The sequence below is a fragment of the Thermobia domestica genome, chromosome 7 (genome assembly GCF_964235325.1).
Source record: "Thermobia domestica chromosome 7, izTheDome1.hap1.1, whole genome shotgun sequence".
In the NCBI taxonomy this organism is placed as follows: Eukaryota; Metazoa; Arthropoda; class Insecta; order Zygentoma; family Lepismatidae; genus Thermobia; species Thermobia domestica.
In genome coordinates, this window is record NC_137460.1 from 51,788,135 (window position 1) to 51,809,088 (window position 20,954).

At 35.2% G+C, this 20,954-nt stretch overlaps 1 protein-coding gene across 2 annotated transcripts in view; it reads left to right on the forward strand.

Annotated features, from left to right (window-relative positions):
- LOC145690088 (sulfhydryl oxidase 2-like) overlaps window positions 1-20,954 on the forward strand; it is a 38,312-nt gene that overhangs the window by 12,934 nt on the left and 4,424 nt on the right. The window lies entirely within an intron of this gene.

The window sequence follows — 20,954 nt, forward strand, 5'->3', positions numbered from 1 at the left end:
TATTATTGCGCGTTCTTTTGTTGTCTTTTAATAGTAGTTCTTGTTCAATTTCTATAGTAGTAAAATTGGAAGCGTTCTCAAAAGCGTTGCGATATCATTAATATGAGCAGATCAGCAATCGCAATATCTTTATTTTCTGTTACCTATCGGCTTCTGTTGTACGTATGTTTTACATTCTACTGACGTGGCGTTTCCAGTGAATTCTTGTAGAATGTTTTTACTAGTACTTTTTGAGGAGATATGCAACCACGCACAGTCATTACCTCATCCGCCATCTTTTAATATGCGTGTATGAGTACTGACCTTCCACGTAGTAGTATTTCCAGGCAGTGAGACGTCCTTAACATGCTCGTGTCCTCTCAATTTGCGTCATAAAATGTCCGGGAATCCATAACGTCCTTTTGAGGATCCCTTGCGCCGCCTTTGCACAAATCTGAAAACTGAAACTTTGGATAGAGCAGGTTAGGATCCTTTGACGATATTATACCGCATCACGTCTACGCTCAGTAGTTAGTGAAATATTTAAAGTTTGTTTGCCCACGCTTTCGGTAGCCTATAACACGTAAATGATGCGGTTTTCGCCCTATGTTTCTTGGAACTTTTTTGTTTGTTTTACTCTCAAGATTAACTCCTCTGTTTTTGTACAACAAATTTAACGCCATACTGTAATATAATATATATATAGTGGTACCTTGATATACGTTTACTTTGGTATAAGTTAACTTGGTGGACATCCTATTTGGACACGAAAATTTTTAATGTATACGACTTTTGTTTGGAATGCGACTCGCGTGGTAGAACGTGTGTGAGTCAAAATTAGTCACGGCATCGCGCATCACTTTTGTTTAACTCTCTCGAGATAAAGCTACGATTGCCTGCAAGCGACAGTACCATAGGATTAGTACAATATTTAATACGTGCAGTTGTAAATGAATAGTGTTTAAAAATTTACGGAGTACCACACCAACGAAGCCCGAACAAACCGTAATAGCATTGTTTGGAATGAGCTGATTTGCATACTGAGGAGAAGGTAGAAGCAAAATCTTTTGTTAACATAGCCAAATCTGGTGAATTTCAACCAGGTTCAAGGAGGGGAAGGAGGAATTCAGCAGAATTTCAGATTCCTATTCAATCGGGAAGGTTCTAGAACACGGGTTCTCCCCATATAGGTTAGTAGCTAGATTGGTTCTTTTTTGTGTGTTTAATATTTAATTCACATATTATTGCCGAGCGAGCAATAGCAAGTGAAGACGGGTTAGAGCCCCGCAGGGCACGTTATTTTCTGTAATCAAACAATAACTTCCTCTCTTTCCGTCTCCCAACCATCCTAGTAGGCACTCGATTCTTTTGAGCAAGGTAAAATGGAGTTAAATTTTTATTTACTTCATTTCATTTGCTTTTGTATTTATATATTTTACTATTAACCAAGGTTTAAATGTATTTTATACAACTTTATCACGTATAATATGCAAGGCTTGAATAATCCACTCGCCAGTGGCGAGTACTTTTTCATGTTTGGCGAGTAAAGTCCGATCAATCAAAAACGTGTTTTATTCCACACAACAAATTGGAAAAAAAAAATGTAATGTTGCAATGCACCACCACTACCAATAAACAAAATAAAAGGATGTATTTATATGTATAATGTGTCGCAAAGTGATTTCTCTTCATTTGTATGCACACTGTGACTGTAAAATGGTCTGGCTAGTACTTGCAAGCAAGATTTTTCAAGCTCTTATAATATGCCTATAACTTTTTTTTTTCTTGAATATAGATTGATCATTTTCCCTTTTTTTCGTATAAGGAAAAATCGTTTAAGCCTTAACGATCTGGCATTAATTAAGAACGTATACTACCGAGGTACCGTTATATATATATATATATAGCGTTTATTGAGGCCATTAAAATTCGAAGGGGAGAGTTGAAAATGCTAAAATGCTACCCGCAAGTTTCCTATTTCAAACATTGATACACTATAGAAAAAGAAGAAATTCTGTGAATAATGAACTTTTACTTTCATGTTAAGCCAACATTACACCCAAAACGACCATTTATTGCTTTCATTTTGTAAACCAAACTCATATTAGGTTTTAGTAGAATATCTGAGGTTTTAAGCTGACACTAATTGCAAATATTCACTTGAACTAATTGTGGTGTATATAATATTTAATAGTGGCAAAAGTTTCATTGTCAACTCCCATCATCCGCAGCGACGTTTTCTTAAAATATCTCACATCACATGACATCCATCGTTGTGGCATCAAAGTATCAAAACAAATAAACAGGTATCTCGGTGTCTAACAAAAGTTGCACTCTTAAAAGTTTGAATATTCAGAGAACTCTTAATTCCTTTTTTATACATACGAGGTCTAAAAAATAAAATTAAGAAAGAAAAAAAAAAAAGGCTTCCAATAAATCAGTGTACGTACAGAATTGGTTCTCTGTGAAGTTGTCACCTTCAAAGTAGTCCCCTTTAGCATTCACACACTTCTTCATTCGGTGCTGCAATTGCTGGTAACATTCTTGGAACGAGGTTTCTGGAAGGCCCTTCAGGAGATTCTCCGCTTTCGCTTGAACACCTTTAACTGGGGTAAAATGGATTCCCTTTGTGGATGCTCCATCACAGTAATGCTTTTGCTGGTTAGAAACTGCTCGGCAGATAGGGCCTTGTAAGCATGTGCATTGTCCTGGTGCAACAGTCGTTCATCACTTCACAACTGTGGCCTTTTTTGTCCTGATTTTTTCACGAAGTCCTTTAGTACTTCAATGTGGTAGTGCTGAGTAAGTCTGACCATTGGTAACCCACTCAATCAGTAGAATTCCCTTAATGTCGAAGAAGAAAATCAACATTGTCTTGAATTTTGATTTTGACATGCGCGCTTTTTTGGGTCTTGGGAATCCTCGCCATTTCCACTGCATTGACTGGCGCTTACTTTCAGGATAGTAGGTAACAATGTTTCGTCACAAATTACATCAGATTCCAACAAGTTTAGCTCGTTTCTATTCCTTCTAACATGCCCACACACAAGCCTTTACGGCACTGTTTTTAGTCATCGGACAGAACGTTTTGAACAACCTCCGCACAAAATCTTTCGGATTTGTAATTCCTCAGTTAAAATGCATCGAACAGCTTCCCTATTCAAGTTAACAAACTCCACCACTACGCGAGCACTTAATTGTCGGTCATCCAGAATCACATCACGAACTTTGGCAATGTTCTAGTCTGTAATCGCTGACCTTGGGTACTCAGAACGTTCGTCGTCTTGTACACTGTCCGTTCTCTCCGGAAGCCGTTTATGCCATTGAAAGTTCCATCTCCGTAAGCCTCGGTTAACATTTAAAATGCTTCTGTGACTAATTTCTTAACTTTCGCAAGAAACTTTATGTTGATTCGCTGTTCAATTTTTATATTAGATATTTTTCCGGAAGAATGCAGTTGCACGTGTTCACTCACTAATGCGATAATGTCAACTGCCATGACAGGTTGAGTCGAAACTGGCAGCATGGATAGAGGCGGGGTGCGTAATTATGTCACCAAAAGAGTTATTTCCAGCTCCAGTTTTTCTTTTTTTTTTTTCTTTTCTTTCTTTCTTTCTTTATTCAAGTTAGTCTAGTTTCTGCTGTCTCACCTCGTATATTACTTAAAACTTTTCCGAATTGTGCAGATGTATTATATATACTGTTATCTTGTTGAGATAATAGACAATGCTAACGATACTTTGAGTAGCATGTGATGTGATGAGTGATGTGCTGTAGGTGCATTAAGGAAACGTCGCTGAGGAAGATGGTAGTTTCTGCTGAAAAGAGCTAACGATCATGCCGTTACTAACAACTGCCCATGTTTGGATAAATTTCTAATTGTGCTTTGAGCTTTTTATTCTAATTTCAGGATGCTAAATCCAATAAAACTACTTTAAACGTATCCATCCAAGGATTCACGAGAAAACTTACTTCAATGTTGGGAAATTTATTTATATTCCAAATTTGACTTTTCTAGACACCCACGCAAGCGTGTATTTAAGAATAGCTCTAAGGGATTCACCACCTCAAATTAGTATGAAAACTACAATTAGAGATGTTTCCACGCGTGGGTATTTTTACTATTGGCATAAGCGGTACTTTAAAGATCTCAACTTTGAAGTCGTTTTTCTAGTGACCTTATGGCCGGATTTGTTTAAAAGTCGTTCCATTGGACTTAACATCCTCAGACTAGTATAAGAAGCACAATGAGAAATGTATGCAAACGTGAGCATTTTTAGTAGTGGCATGATCGTTATTCTTTCGCTAATTATTAAATGACAGACGTATACCAAGATTAGTCTAAATGAATATTTACAATAAAATGTTTCGTGAACAGGAAACGAGATGTAAACGAAATTGTTTTTGTATCTTTTCTGGTTTATGGTACTTTTTTCTTGCCTGCCAGCGGACGAAACATGGGACTTAAAAGTACTGAATGTAGTTGCAGATGCCTCTTTAATTGTAGAATTTACTGCAGGAAAACAAAGATGGTGCTAACCATAAGAAATCCAAAAGAGTGAAAATTTCAGATCTTTTCTCAAGAAAGCAGGCGAGAGTAACATAGTACTTATGAGGTAATAGTAATAGAGTACTTTTATGGAATAATATAGAGTAATCTAGTACTTGCAGCATAACTACAGATGTTGCTGTTGTTAATAGATCTGAGCTTGGAATGATAGTGTGTAAAAGAAGCAGTGTTCGGAATATTTTTACAGTTGTTTTATTCCAAATATAAATGAAGTTTTTATTTGTTTATTATAAAGAATCGTGCCATTTTTCAAAGCTTATATCTATTCCAATATTAATACAGAACTGTGCGTCAGGGAACGTAGACCTAAGCTTTGAAGTATGAATATGTGTTTCTTAAGGTCTTTAACTAATTACTAGCTGAACCTGCGCCCTCTATACCCTGTGGGATTCCAGGGGTTCCTAAACTTCGGTTGGATTCGTGGCACCAAAATGGTGAAGTGAGCTTGCCTTAATGCTCAGTTACCAACACTGCAGACAGGGTGGAAAAAATCATGATTTTTTTTTTAAAAAAAATCATTTTTGTTGATTTTTTTTATTTAAATCGATTTTTTTTTTATTTAAATCAAATCTTTCTTCTCGCGTAATACAAGTCACGAACTGAAGATAAAACATTAGGAATTAACATGAAATGTTAATTATGCCATTTAAGTAAAAGTATTGGGCTTGAATTTTGAATTGATTGCCAGTCGTTAACTTATTTCAATCCCAAATAGAGAATAGAATAGAATAAAATAGAATACTTTACTAGTCATTAAACAACATAGTTGCAATAGACTTCGTCTATTGATGTAAATATTGAAATGTTACAAAAAAGAAACTATGACTATTACTAACTTACAGTTAATAACTAATTGAAACTATTACATGCAAGGGTTCGGGGGAAAAAAATTTTTTTGGGAGAGGGGGGGAAACTCGGTCTTCGCTTTTTGCTTGGATTTTTTTTTTTTTTTTTTTTTCAAATTCTGCTTTAAATTGATAAAGCAGGTTTTGTTTCGCTTTTCTACAATATAAAAACTCTTTTAAGTAGTAGTGGATGCAGATAATACTACAAAACCTCGAAAATAAACATGAATTTTGAAAACATACTTCAAACAATTTTAATTTTTATTATGAATCCCAAAAATTAATCCATGTATATAATAAGTTGCAGTTAAGTTTTAACTTTCATATGCATTATAAGCAATATATTTTTATTGTGAATTAAAAATACAAAAACAAGGGAAAACTGTTATATGACATACAGAATTTATTGTACTATGTGTGTGAGTTCAAACAAATAACACATCGGGGAGATAATAATATATTTACTGAACAAACGCACAAAACAAATTTAAGTTTTGACGCCGTAACCTTCTCAAAAATAACATGTTCTTCTCTTTTTTCATTACGTATATCAAGTGGCCCAAGTGCTACAACGTTGGCTTCGCATTCAGGAAGTCATGATTTCGATTCCCGCTGCCGACCATCCTGACTGGGGTTTTCCAGTGTTTCCCTCAGTCCTACCAGGCAAATGCCGGGATGATACCTACTAAAACAGGCCCTGGTCGACACCTTCCCAAATCCATTCCATGTTGTTAGATATCCAGTATAAAATAGCCTCTGAGCTGCATCTGGTGGTTGTTAAATAAATAAATATCATTCCCTCGTCAATCTGTTATATATAGTCTATAAGTTTATTATGTCTGACTTTCGAGACTTTCATAAACATTCGTACTAGAGTAACAATGAAAAATAATCAGTTTTATTACAATTCAACGTATTACTTTAAAAGACTGAAAAAAATGCAATCTTTGTATGGGAAGCTCAAAAATCACCTAATTTGTTAATGCACCTCTTGCTTCCGCCTTTGCTACCCCTACAGAAACTTATTTGAAATGAAACAGAAATGTTGAAAATGTATTTTCTATTCATTTATTACATACGTAATTATCTGTTACCACCTATCAGGTGCTTCGGACCTGCAAAATCGGTAAAGTCCAAAATTCTGTAATGCACTGACTGTCTCTTAAGCTTGTTTAGAGTCAGGAAAGTACTGAATTTTCTGTTCATGAATCATATACGTAATACTGTTCATCTGAGCGTTTGGTTTATAAGGCTTTGGAATATATAACCACCATCACGGTTTACCCAGTCCTGAAGGTTTCTGAATTTTTAACAAGAATTCAACAATTCAACATGCCATTACGGAATTTCCCCTTAATAAAAAAAAAAAAAAAAAAGAACGAAAGAAAAGAGAAGAAAAGAAAAGCTACGAAATACAAGCAATCAAGCACAACAAACATGAGTGAGTGGTTCGATTTTCCGCTTCTATTGGGAAATCCGGGATTCAGTCCCGCATTCGATCATTGCGACAAAAGTTCTTAATTCCATCAGTGAATGTAGAGATAGTGCGTGTACTGTGACTCCTGGCTGATTTCATTTCTTATGTTTTAAATTGTTGTTATTACTAATTACCAGCAATGACGGATTTGCGAAAGGGGTTAGGGTGGGGGTATCTTTCAGTTTGAAGCCTGTTCTCCGAAATTACGGAATTTCTAAAACAAACGAAATTTTAGTTATGTCTTTACTCATAAACTTCAAGCTCCCCTCAAATGAAAATCAGTCATTTTTAGAAGAAAAAAAAAAAAAAAACTAACCATTAATAAGAAAAAGACCCTCCGAAAACACTTTTCTAAATCCGTACTGATTATTTGTATTAAATGGTATTCAAGGTTGCATCCGGAAGATTATTGCTACATCATTACTAGACTTCGGATCGATATGCACTAAAAAACGGCAAAATATGCATGCAAATATGCGCTAAAAATCACGAAAATATGCACTGAAAATATGCAAATATGCACTAAAAAGGATAAATATGCACCAATCAAAAGCTGAAGTTAAACGAGAAATTTTATTATCTTTAGAGAAAAAGTTGTATTACTTGAACTACATATAACTTACTTGGTGTACAACTATGATGCATTCATGCTGCAATAGACAACTATGTAATTTTCGGTATTTTCTGACAAAAGCCTGCATTTGTCACTCAAAACATTAGTGTATATCGAAAATGTTCCTTCCGTGTCACAGGTCGTTAAGGAACAGTATTTCAAAGAAGCAATATTACTTGCCGATAAATCTGTAATTCGTGTGTCGTTGTTCCCAGGAACACTTCATTTGCATTAGACAAGAATTTTGTGCCAGGTGTTTTCGCGTCTATTGACTGCTTTTCGAAAAAAAAAAATGTTCGTCCGATTGGTCTTGGCGGAGCCTGTTTCGATATTGAATCAAACAGCTCAAATGCATACAAAGTCCTAATCATCGGTCTTCTCATCTCGTTATGATCTTTGAAATTGAACTGAAATGAGTATTGATAAACGCAAGTTCGCTTTTAATGTTTTCAGTATCCACAGCTTCTTTAATATATTTGGTCTCTTCAGGTTCAAACAGCTCAGTATGTTTAATTGAAATACATCTATCCCCCATATATATATATATATATATATATATATATATTTACAAATAAAGAAAAAGTAATGTGCCAAGTATTTGTGAATAAAGAATAAATATACTCAGAGGAAAAAAACATAGGGAGATAGAATAAAATGTTATACATATCGTATTAAATTACAGTATTTAGTTATGCTACAAATTCATACAGATACAACTTAATGTGAACAAAAAAAAAAAAAGCCTACACACATTTTCCAAGGCCAAGACAAAAAGTAGATGCTATGCCCTTTTCTGTGCTCGTCCCTCTACTTTTGGCTCCCTTTGATCTATTGTGTATATTAGAGAAATAGTTATTGGTTTGGAAATTACTATATAAATTGCACTTCGTTCAAAAAGTTGCACGGTATCTAGGGCCTTATATGGCGGTGGATAAAATGTTAAATGTGTAGGGTAACAAGTAAACGAAGACCTTTACAGACAACGTAGTTCATATACCTAACCTCTCACAGAATGTCTAAAAGTTTTCTAAACGTTGCATTCCGGAACTTGAAAATTTCCGTTAGAAAGTATATTTTAACATCCGTTGTTCGCAACAGGTTCCGACTAATCAAGATAATTTAACACTTTTTTTTACCTTTAAATTTATGGGACCGTGAAATATTTCCGTTTAGTAAGGGGCCTTTTTACTGTATTAAAGGCCTGTATTCAAAACCTTATGTTCTTGTTTAAAAGAAAATAAATCCACTTCAAATTACTTTTGTATCCAATTATGTGTTAATCTTAGAATATTTTCTTCTAGCGTAATATTGCCCTTTTAAAACAGTAAGAATTTACAATGTATAATATTGATACTTTAAATGGAATAAACTGATTTGTGCGAGACATGGAGCATAAATGGGAAGAAGAAAAAGTTATCGAAAACATAACAGAAGACTTAGTAGAAAAGTTACGTTTCGAGAGACTGAGGTGCATATCAAAGCAACACAAGCTTATATTTAAATAATCTCAAACTCCTTACAGGAAAACTCGGAAACTTATCTCAAAAAGTAACTGCTGCGACAAGTTTTAGATTTTGTAAAGCAAATATTTTAATTAATTGTAGAGCATATTTTCAAAACGGTTGTTCATTTTTTACCGAAATACATTTTTAAAGGATTTCTTTGGAATGATCTCTGTCGAGTATTGAAAAAAAAAAAAAAAAAAAAAGAAGTTGTTTCATACTTTTAGAACTCCTAACCAGACTTGAAACTGCTATATAAGAAGGCCAAAAAATAGGGCGCTGCTGAAGTGTAAGCTTTTGCTGTCGAACAAAATGAAAATGTCCTTGCAAAATATATTTTCTCCTTGAATTGTTAACGTCTCTCGACCTCAATCCATTGTTTCAGAGGGTTCATTAATTGTTGTGTTACACATTCAAATTTCAATTTTAACTAGCTCAGAATTTTGTCCATTTTTGTGAGCAAGCTAAATTTCGAATTTGAAGATGTCGCACTACAGGTCATCAAAGTGGCCAAATTTTTAAATTGCCCTCCCTCGTTTACTTGAATTCTTCAAAAAGGTTCTTGCCTGGACAAAAATGAACAAAATTCTGAGGTAATTAAATTTCAGATTTGAATATGTCGCACTACAGGTGATCAAAGTGGCCCAAATTTTGAAATGTTCTCCCTTTGTTAATTTGAATCGTACAAAATTTTTTCTAGGTTGGACAAAAATTGGACAAAATTCTGAGCTAGTTAAAATTCAATTTGAAGATGTCGCACTACAACTAAATGGACCCTGTCAGGAGATAACTTTTAGAAGATTTTTCTTTCGGTATGTTTGTCCTGTCACAGGACCACACAATTTCAAATCCACACACACACACAACGGTACCAACTTTAACTTCCGAGATGGGTGACGTGGAAATTTTGTTGTAGGTGATTTGACACCGTTATTTAGAGCTTCTATAAAAAAAAGGTGCCAATCATGCATTATTGCCGGGATGATGAATCACTCACCCCTTTCTTATTCTCCTTTTACATGACCTTGGAAGATATTCCAAACCAACAATGAACCATTTCAAGGTCTTGAGGCTATTTACATTAGAAACTTGGAATTCCATTTGTGACAAAAGTTATTGAACATTAAAATTTATCAATTTGGTCGTTCCTTTAAATATGCATTTATATGCAATAACGACATAAACATGCACTAACCTCCGAAATATGCAAATATATGCACTATAAAACTCTACTATTTTACCCCAAAATACCTGAAACGAATTTCTGTTTAAAGAGCATATGAATATTACATCAGGAAAAAAATATGCAAAAATCCGAAGTCTAATCATAACACAGCTACAGCATAACAGAAATGTGAAAGTATGCTCTGACGGATATATTGAAAAACATAAGTTTAACTATGTGCTAGAAACTAGAGTACTAAGCTCTAAGAAATGAAACACGAATAACTAAAAACGAAATGATCTAAAGAAGAAAAAAATGTCAACTCAGAAGTTAAAATAAAGTTATATAGCCTCTAAAAATTGCTCTCAAATACTACATTTTAATGTTTAATTCATAAAACATGTGCTCCATCCATCATGATGATGAATTCTAGAGGGAAATATGTCATTTAGGTCATGAAATCTTGTTTAACTATAGAGTATACTATAATAAAGCTATTTAGACAGAAAAATCATGAAAATGAAAAAAAGACAATTTCCGTTTTTTCCCTAAAAAACCGGCTTTTTTTTTTAAAAAAAAAAAAAGCAATTCAAAAAAGCCGGCTATTTTGCATCTCTAATCCCAAACAATGTTTCCTAAGCACTAAGAAAAAAAGTACGGCGACGTTTATCAACATGATAACTTTTTTTCACAAAAGTTACTTATATTTGGCAGAGGCATACCTTAAAAAAAAATGGAACTAGCTTGCGGCACGAAATATATATAAAATACGCAAATTTCGCCTAAAGTTATAAAATCTAAAATAGATTTAAGTTTCGGAGAGGGAATCGGACCCCTTTATAAATACGCCCCTATTATCTGGGAACAAACAAACAGACGCGCACACAAAGGAATTTTCGTCTTAAATGTCCATGGTGATTTTCTCGTTGGAATAGTTAACGATTTAAAAACCTTATGTTACGAAGATAAGAAAGCAGAATTCCTCCGTTACCCGTTCAAAACGGGATTTTCCCTAATCATCCTCTGCGTGAAACACTCGTTTCCATACTGTGCTGTACATACATTTGCATCTTATTGCATTATGATTATCTTCCATAATTGAAATAACACAACTGGACTGGATTTGACTTATTTTCACTTTATCGGAATTTGATTTAAATCAACGATTTTTATTTTAAAAATCAAGTGATTTAAATCTCGATTTAAATCAGACTGATTTAAATCAATACACCCTGACTGCAGATGCTGCTAGACGCTTTCTCGCTAGGGAAATTGTCACCACCGGTAGACATAACTGGGAAACACTCAGGATTTCGGTTTGTTCTTGATATGGGCGTATCCCATTACCCTACAAGGGATTTGTGTGTTGCTGTGCGGACCCCTACGCTCTCAATTGAGCGAATATCGCAAGATTGTTGAAACCTAGGTCCGTATAAAGAAATCATGCACCAGCTTTTGAAATGAGGGCGCACGTCCTGCTCCGAAAAGGAGAGAAGGGACCACGTGGAATATAGCCACTTCCTGAAATATGTATCTGCAAGTATGTTAAATGACAGATGAATTTATATTCCGTTCTGTTCTCTTCGATGTACTTCCCAGTAATTCCTTGATTCTAGCTTTAATTCTTGATTGTAGTCAGTTTTATGCTATGAGCATTATCTTTGATATTAGGCCATAAAAAGTAAAAAAGAATAATATGGGCTGTATCTATGTGTATTCGTTATTTATAATGCCGAGTTGACTAGCGCGTGTGTATTTGGAGCAGGTGATCCCATGTTCGATTTCCGGTGGGAGGGCACAAAAATTTAATTTTATCATCTTTCACTTTCAGTAATCATATATGTCCTCTGCTACAAAGGACGTAAGCGTGGGACGTTATACTTTAAGAAAAGAAAATCATTTCATTTAATTTACCGAATTTCCAACAAAAAACATCACGTCACGCTAGTAACAGGATAGTGCTTCATTTTGTTGGGGTAAGAATTCTTGTTCCTGGACATCTTTCAAATATGTAGAACGAATACTTTGCTTAGCACCAGTTTTAAACTTAACTTGTTCCGTTATTGTGAGAAGTCTGTGATATTTCGGATTAGAAGCTTGTCCCCATCCTCAAACAGTACTGGTGCTTCCATTTATTTTATTTACATCGTTCCTTCGAACATTATAGAGACTTATAAACACAATAGCGCAATCTAGATTTATATATTACATCTTTCTTGTTTAGTTTTGAGTCCGTAACTATGTTAAGGGTAGTAAATGGAAAAGGGACATTCCATGTAAAATCAACCAATGAAATGGCAAAATCTGAGTTGATCATCTTAGATTTTCGTAAAAATTGGTGCACAGCTTTATTATAATGAGAAATGAAAAATCCCAAATATTACTCTTCTACTCCTGAAAGTGTCCCCGTACAGGGTGTTCAAAAATTTCATAAAAGTGCATTTTTCCATAACAGTGATTATCAAAAATTGTCATAAAATGGTTAATATGTGCACTAGAGACATGGAACAAACACCATTGAAAAGCTTAAATATTGTTCTACAAGTTGTACTATATTGAAAAAACCTGTACAATAAAAAATAATACTTCAAAAATTCGAAGTAAAATTTGGATTTTGAATTTCGCACAGGAATGTCCCTGTGAATTTGTTCAAAAATGTTCAGATTGTAGTCTCATATGTGTACCAAAACACCACAAAGTTACATTTTGGACACTCAATGCTATCCGATTCAAAATTCAACATAAACCTAATATTGCAAGATATTGAACATATTAATATCTGGGTTCAAATCGATAATCATTTGTCTGTAGCTATTTATCTGCAGCATCAAAGGAATTTATATTCAACTTTATTTGTTTCTTGATGTATTCATATGAATTTACACAACTATCCACCTTTCGAGTGATTTAGACAGATATTACATTTCCAAACAGTACTCAATAGAGGTCATTTTTCTTGTTAGTCAGTATGGATGTTTCTAAATTTATATTGGCAACATTGATCCATGTTATTTTTATTCCTTTGTTTCAGGATTGCTTCCAGACATGTGGAAGTGCATCACTGAAATAGAAAAAAGAATTTATTGATTAATTGTTTGTGCTGAAAGTGTGTGAAGTGACTGTGAACAGTGCCACATTGTTTCATAACACATTTGATAACAAATATTGTGAAAGGGAGGGAAACATGTTCTTGCCTTTCATAATAAGTTCTTTTTCCTGTTTTAATTGTGCACTTCCACATGTTTGTAACAGAAATCCTGAAACAAAGAAATGAAAATAACATGTATCAATGTTGCCAATATAAATTTAGAAACATCGATACTGACTAACAAGAATAATGACCTCTATTGAGTACTGTTTGGAAATGTAATACCTGTCTAAATCACTCGAAAGGTGGATAGTTGTGTAAATTCAAATGAATACACCAAGAAACAAATAAAGTTGAGTATAAATTCCTTTGATGCCGCGGATAAATAGCTACAGACAAATGGTTATTGATCTGAACCCAGATATTCACATGGTCAGTATCTTGCAATGTTAGGTTTATGTTGAATTTTGAATCGGATCGCATTGAGTGCCCAAAATGTAACTTTGTGGCGTTTTAGTACACATATGAGACTACACTGGACAATTTTGAACAAATACACAGGGACATTACGGTGCGAAATTCAAAATTCAAATTTTACTTTGAATTTTTGAAGTATTATTTTTTATTGAACAGGATTTTTCAATATAGTACAACTTGTAGAACAATCTTAAGCTTTTCAGTGGTGTTTGTTCCATATCTCTAGTGCACATATTAACCATTTTATGACAATTTTTGATAATTACTGTAACGGAAAAAATGCCCTTTTTTGAAATTTTTGAACACTCAGTATGGGGACACTTTCAGAAGGTGAGGGGTTAATATTTGGGATTTTTTTATCTCCCACTATAATAAAGCACCAATTTTAACAAAAATCTGAGATGGTCAAGTCTGATGACTTGTTGATTTGACATGGAATGTCCGAAAAAGTAAGTAATTTTTCTATAGGTGCCGATTCATTGATATGTAAAGAGTGGAGAAATTGTACGACTGAACCGAGATTCAAACCCAGATCTCCGACTAACTGTGCGGATGCGTTAAAGACTATGTACCGAGTCCAATTCAGTCGTGCGATCCAAAAGTTGCGCATATCCAAATTCGTTTTTCTGTAAATATTGTTACAGTCGAGAAGTTCGGTTAGTTATCGCAGAATGGCAACATGGTGTACATAGATCAGTTTAATGGAAACACCTTTTATAAAAGTTCAATTTACCATATTAATATGATGTTGGTCCAACTTTTGCCATCATAACAGCTCTGTTGCAACATGGAATAGAGGCATAGATGTCGGCAGCGTAAGCAAGTGGAATATTACACCATTCCGCGTGCAGTGCATTACTCAGCTCTGTGAGAGAGCATGGAGGCGAAAATCTGTGCTGGATTCGTGTTTTCAAAGTGGGTTACAGATACTCAGTTATGTTCAGATCTGGGGATTGAGTGAGGCAGGAAAAGTATTCAACTTCGATGTTCCTCAAACCACACCGCAACAACTCCAGCTGTATGAATGAGCGCAGTGTTATACGGGTATGACTTCATTGCCCAGAAATAACATCTGGACTATAGGATGCACATAGTTCCCTAAAATGGCGCCATAATCACCCATAGCCAGGGTCGGCCTTAGGTGATGCGGGGCCCGATTAAAAACATTTTGCGGGGCCCGTCTTACGACTGACTTGCACCAAGGTCTATAGAACCAATATAGCCTATATATATTTATACAGTGTGTTTGAAAAAGGACTCCCTAGTTTTAATGTGTCCTAGAATCTGTACAAAGTGACATACACTATTCTAGTTTGTGGTGTTTGATTCATCAACTCTCCAAGTTTGGCTCCCCCTGCAGTTGGCAGGTCTGCTTGACCTTTTTTTTTCCCTCTGTTTCCTCAGTTTTGTCCAGGCAGGCGTGCAGTGCAGAGCAACTCAGCAACAATGTGTACTCTGCAACAAAAAGCGCAGTGTGTTATTTGGCTTGTGAAAACTGAGTCAGTTATAACAGTGCAACGTAATTTTAGACGTCAGTATGGTGGTGAACTACCTACAGCAAAAACTATCCGTCATTGGCTGAAGTGTTTCAAGGAAACCGGTGGTGTTTTAAAAGCAAAATTACCAGGTAGACCGAGTACTTCTGAAGATGTTGTTGAACAGATCCGTGTTTCTTGTGTTCGGAGCCCGAAGAAGTCATTGGCCAGACGTCGTCTACAATTAGGAGCGCCTAAAGGTACTTTGTATGATGTTCGTAAAAGATTTAAGTAGCGCACCTACAAATTGCAACTGTTACATGAAATTAAACCTACTGATAAAATCGAAAGGTATGAGTTTGCTGCAGACTTTCTACACAGAATTGATGATTATGTCAATTAAAAAACTTTTCTGATGAGGCTACATTTAATGTCAGTGGAACAGTTAATCGTCATAACTACAGAATTTGGGGGGCAGAGCTTCCACATGAAGTTATTCAGCATCAACGTGACTCTCTCAAACTTAATGTCTGGTGCGGTTCGATGGAAGATCGTGTGATTGGTCCTTTCATTTTTGTAGAAAAAACAATGAACGGGGACGTTTACTATGACATACCAACAGAGTACGTCTTTCCCCAAATACACGATATTAAGGCGGAAAAGGGGCTTGTGTTTTTCCAACAAGATGGCGCCCCACCTCATTACAGTAACCATGTGCGTGCGGCTCTTGACACTAGCTTTTTCCAGGAATGTGGATAGGCAGGGCTGGTCCAATACCTTGGCCACCACGAAGCCCAGACTTAATCCCACTGGACTTTTTCTTTTGGGGCCACATAAAAAATGTTGTGTACAGTGAAAAGATCAGAGACATCAATCATTTACGGGAAAGAATCGTCGCGGCGGTTGGGACAGTTACACCTGAAATGTTGGTGAATACGTGGCGAGAAGTGGAATATCGTCTCTACGTGTACAGGGGACACAAATGGATCCCACGTTGAAGTCTACCAACATTAAACAAAACTTGAAGGAATTCTCTTTCATGATATGTACTCATTGATGTGTTTTCATTCATTTCCGAATTAAATTTATACTTAAAACTAGGGAGTTCTTTTTCAAACATCTTGTATATATATATATGAAATATTGCGCTCTCCCTGCTGGTCTAGTAGTTAGCGCGTGTTCCTGTGGTGTACATAGTCTCCAGCCCGATTCCTGATGGGAGAACACACAAACATCTCCTAAGAAATCTTGGGACGTCAAAAAAAAAATATATATATATATATATGTATATATATATATATATATATATATATATATATATATACATAATATTAATTTCATTTCTAAAGTTTAATAGAGATATTGCAGTCAGAATGGGTGGCAATCAAAATATACGCTTAAATAGTGCGTGAAAGTTAATAGACTAAACATATAAGATACTGTAAGACGGGGTTATATTGCACTTCAGGGGTAACTTTTCATAAAATAAAAAAAGTTGCTCAGTCCTCTGTCGGTAAAACCATGAACTGTAAAAAGAAAGTTTCAACTGCCTCCGTAAGATAGAACATCTAACTGTGTTTTGGCTATAATGTTGGCGATTAACATCAATTCTAATTACGCGGAAGATTTGTTGTTGTAGAGGTATGGAAAGCAGTCATTGTAAAGCCCGACAAAATTTGAAAGATATCACCTACAAGAATTTCCGCCAAAAGTAACTCAATTTCGTAGAATACTATGTGTATAATGGGACTTTGAAGCAATAGTTGATCACGTTTTAAAGCCATAAAAAATAAAACTGGGAGAAGGTGGTTTTAGCCTCTAATCTGGGATACTTTGCACCGGCCCGAAGTAACCCCTTAGATTGGAAATTATTAGTGCTAGTACCTCCTGGCTTCTAATTTTGGTAAATTTTCTATTTAGGTAGATGACGAAATGAATTTTTTGTTGGAAAATAAATTACGAAAAGTGGCAGATCCAGAAAAATAATTTGAGAGAGGCTTCACTCAGAAAAGCTTTTAGAAATCACTCAACTTTCTGGAAGCTTGAAGTTTAAACGCATAGGAATGACTAACATTAGATTTAAAAAGAAAAAAAAAAAGAAAAAAAGAAAGAAAAGAAAAGAAATGATGCAATTCGGGTGGGCTTCAGCCTGAAAGCCCCAAACCCCGTAAATATTCCACTGATTACGTTTGGGATGATATTCTTGGACATAAAGAGCAAGCAAAACAAATCCGTTCACGGGGATTTTTTTTTTCTATTCCTAAGTTAGCATTTTTGTGGGACATATGCTAAACTATCAGAATGTGGTTCCTGTACCGGTAAAAGAAAATACATAACTTTCTTTAGAAATATTGATAATTCATACTAAATACTGATACCGGTATACCATCATTCTAATATCAATATTTGTAGAATGCATACAATTTTGTGTAGGGAGTGAAACATGTAAATACTGAAGGGAAAACATTGCACAGAAACATTGTGTTCGTATGTGGAACACACTTTTTTGTATGTTGTACAAAGTATCTCCACCTAGAGGGTAATTTTATACCAAAATTTATATTTCAATAACTATGGTCCTACTGAATGTTTACTAATGAAATGCACGAATGTTTTCCTTATATATCTAGCTATTATATGTTTAACATACAGTGTTCTAAATCATTACGTTTTTAATTTACATGCGATTTTCTTTAAAATCCTTTACATCTGGTTCAAAGTTACCCCGTCTTACGGTATATTTCAATATAAAACCAGTTGAGAATGCTCCAAGAGTATTGCCAGAACGTACACAGCAAATTGATTTAATAAGAAAAGCGAAGATTGAAAGCTATTCGTGTTATAACTAGAGGAAGAATAATTGGCATGTGGGAAACTGGAATGCATAAAAAGTAAATTGCTCGAGCCATAGCCTGGATATTAAAACAGTAAGATATTGAATTGAACGATTCGAAGCAGAAGGGGAGCAGAGATTACAAACTAAAGCGAATCTGAATAGTGCAGAGACATGCAACTACTTATATTATTTGTTCTGCTTTACAGGTCAAACTAACAGATGCACATACACATGCTTGCTTAAAGTTCACAAGGACACACATCAACAAATCACAAGACTTCTGAAACCGTGTAATCTGGAGTGATGAGAAAGTGTTTAGTTTATACGTAGGAGGAGGAAACCTGTTAAAACGTTCTACGATATGTTGTTTTACAAAGACACATGCTCAAAATGGAGGGCTCAAAATTGAAAAATTCGCAATATATCATCTCTGTATGACTTACAGTTCCCGAGATATGGCTCCTTAAATCTCCAGAAATTCGAACTTTCTTGGCCAATACCTCGAGAACAGTAAGAGTGACGCGAAAAATCCCATCACTTTCTCAGATAGTTTTTGATGCTCTATCAAATGGAGGGTTCAAAATTGAAAAATAAATAAATAAAAGTAGCAAGTAACAGACAGATACACACACGGAGACAAAGAATTTAGCAACGAACTTTTTAAGTTTGCTGATTCTATGTATATAAATCTGCAACTAGCAATATTGATATATCATATCTGAAAATAACATAGTTATAATACTATTTGTTTTAATGACCCCCCCGAAATTTTTAAAAGTTGTTAAAAAATCTAAAATTACGTTTTCAGTCCCAACATTATCAAAAACTGAGAGCTCCGGGACTCCCCGAAAATTTTAAAATTATTAAAAGAAACCCTAAAATTGCGTTTTAGTTTCCCCATTGCCAAAAACTTTCCGGGGGAAAACCTCCAGACCCACCCCGAAATGAAATCTTGGCTACACCGTTAAATATAGTAAATATCTATAGTACTATAGAATTTCATACTAATCTATTAAGTACAACAGTGAATCAGCAAGCGAATCTTAACAGGTTTTGACATGTATTTCAAAGAATTGAACACTTTCCGTAAATACAGGTGATCAGTGTTCGTAGGTTTGTTTAAGAAAATTTCTCTCGATTGACAGAAAAATTTCCCTTGTTTGTTGAATGTCTAATTCCTATGACAGGAGTTATGTGATACAATTAATGTAGCTATATTAAAGGAAGTCCCAACCACTTTGTTTTGTTCATTTGTATTTTGCTTGTATTTTTTCGTTAGCTTTTCATTCATTTTTTTTTTTTTTCAAACATACTCACAAATACACCCAGCCAACAAAATGAAATGTTTCAGTTTAACCTCCCACGATTATACCTTTCGGCTAAGGGAGATGATAATTATAGCAAGTGAATGCTGATGATGAAAGAATAAGAAAGTGGGAGTACCCCGAGAAAATCTACGGACACGATGTTGTTTACCACAACCTCACTTGGCTGGGGATTGAACTCGGGACCCCACGCACCAGAGGTAAGCGCTCTACCACTGAGCCATCTTTCACCTCATCCAACCAACAATGTGTGCAAAGTATGCTGCTTCAGCACACACAAACTACTGCTATTGTATTAATTTATTTCTGAAGAAAAAAAAATGATATAAATATTGCTATTGGTCAATCAGTCAGCCAGAGAATTTCCCTGGATTTTTCATGTTTTATCGAAAAATTCCCTTTTTTTTTTCAAATTTACCTATGAAATTTCCCTATATTAGGGAAATTTCCCTGAAACTACGAACACTGCAGGTGATGTAACGGACTCTCTTGTCCCACCGTACGGGCAGCCATGCATACAACAAATAATTATACTTGATGACGTGGTTTAGAAATTTAGCAAAGCTACCAACAATCCTTATATTGTGGAAAATACAAGAGAATGACGTGTTAAATGCGTCATAATAACTATAAATACCATAGCTTCTTTGTCAATTTGGCCTTACACGAATTGACTTTCGAAAGTTATTTTGCAATTTAAAGTTAAAATAATAGGCCCTACTTGCACTGTGTATTGATACGACTGAATAAAACATAATACCTGAGTATAATTTCTTATAAAAAGTCGCCTGTTACTAAAGGCATATTTGTAAATGAATGAATAAATGTGAAAATTAATTCATCTTAGGAGAGTGTTAGGGGTGTGCAGAATATCTACCCCCTGGACATATCTATTTTTACAACAGAAGTTGTGAATGTAAAATAATAATAATAATAATAATAATAATAATAATAATAATAATAAATAACAAGTTTTAAGCTTTGGTCAGTGTCTCTTTTGTTGAAATAATAATAAACTACTGCAGCATTAAATTCAGAAAATATTTGCTTATGCCCGGAAACTTAATACAAACTCTTCATTTACTGATTAGGGATAGGCCATACCCTCCCTTGTGGAGTCCATGAATATACCCGTATTGCAGTATGTTGTTGTGCGTACTTGACAAAACCGAGAGTAGCAGAGCCATGTTAACAGTACCATAGCCACTTGGCCAGGGGCCCCGCGAGCTGTGAATAGCTTGTATTAATTACACGTATTAGGAACAAAATTTCGTCATAGGGACCACAACACACTTGTTTGCTCTACGGTCTAATATGCTGTTAAAACGCCACTGGAGAGTAGATTGGACTGAAGAGTAGAGTAGATGGCATTAGCGCGGGGCCCGATTGGGAGCAATCGGTCCAATCGGCATAAGGCCGCCCATCACAGAGACGCCATCATGTTTCGCAGTTGGGTGGAGACGCTGCGAATCATACACTTTTCTGGGCGTTCGCCACATATAAACACGGCATGTGGTTTAAAATAAGGTGAACAATGGCTTATCGGACCATAACACAACGTTTTCAGTCATCAGAAATCCATGCTGCATGTTCACGGCACCA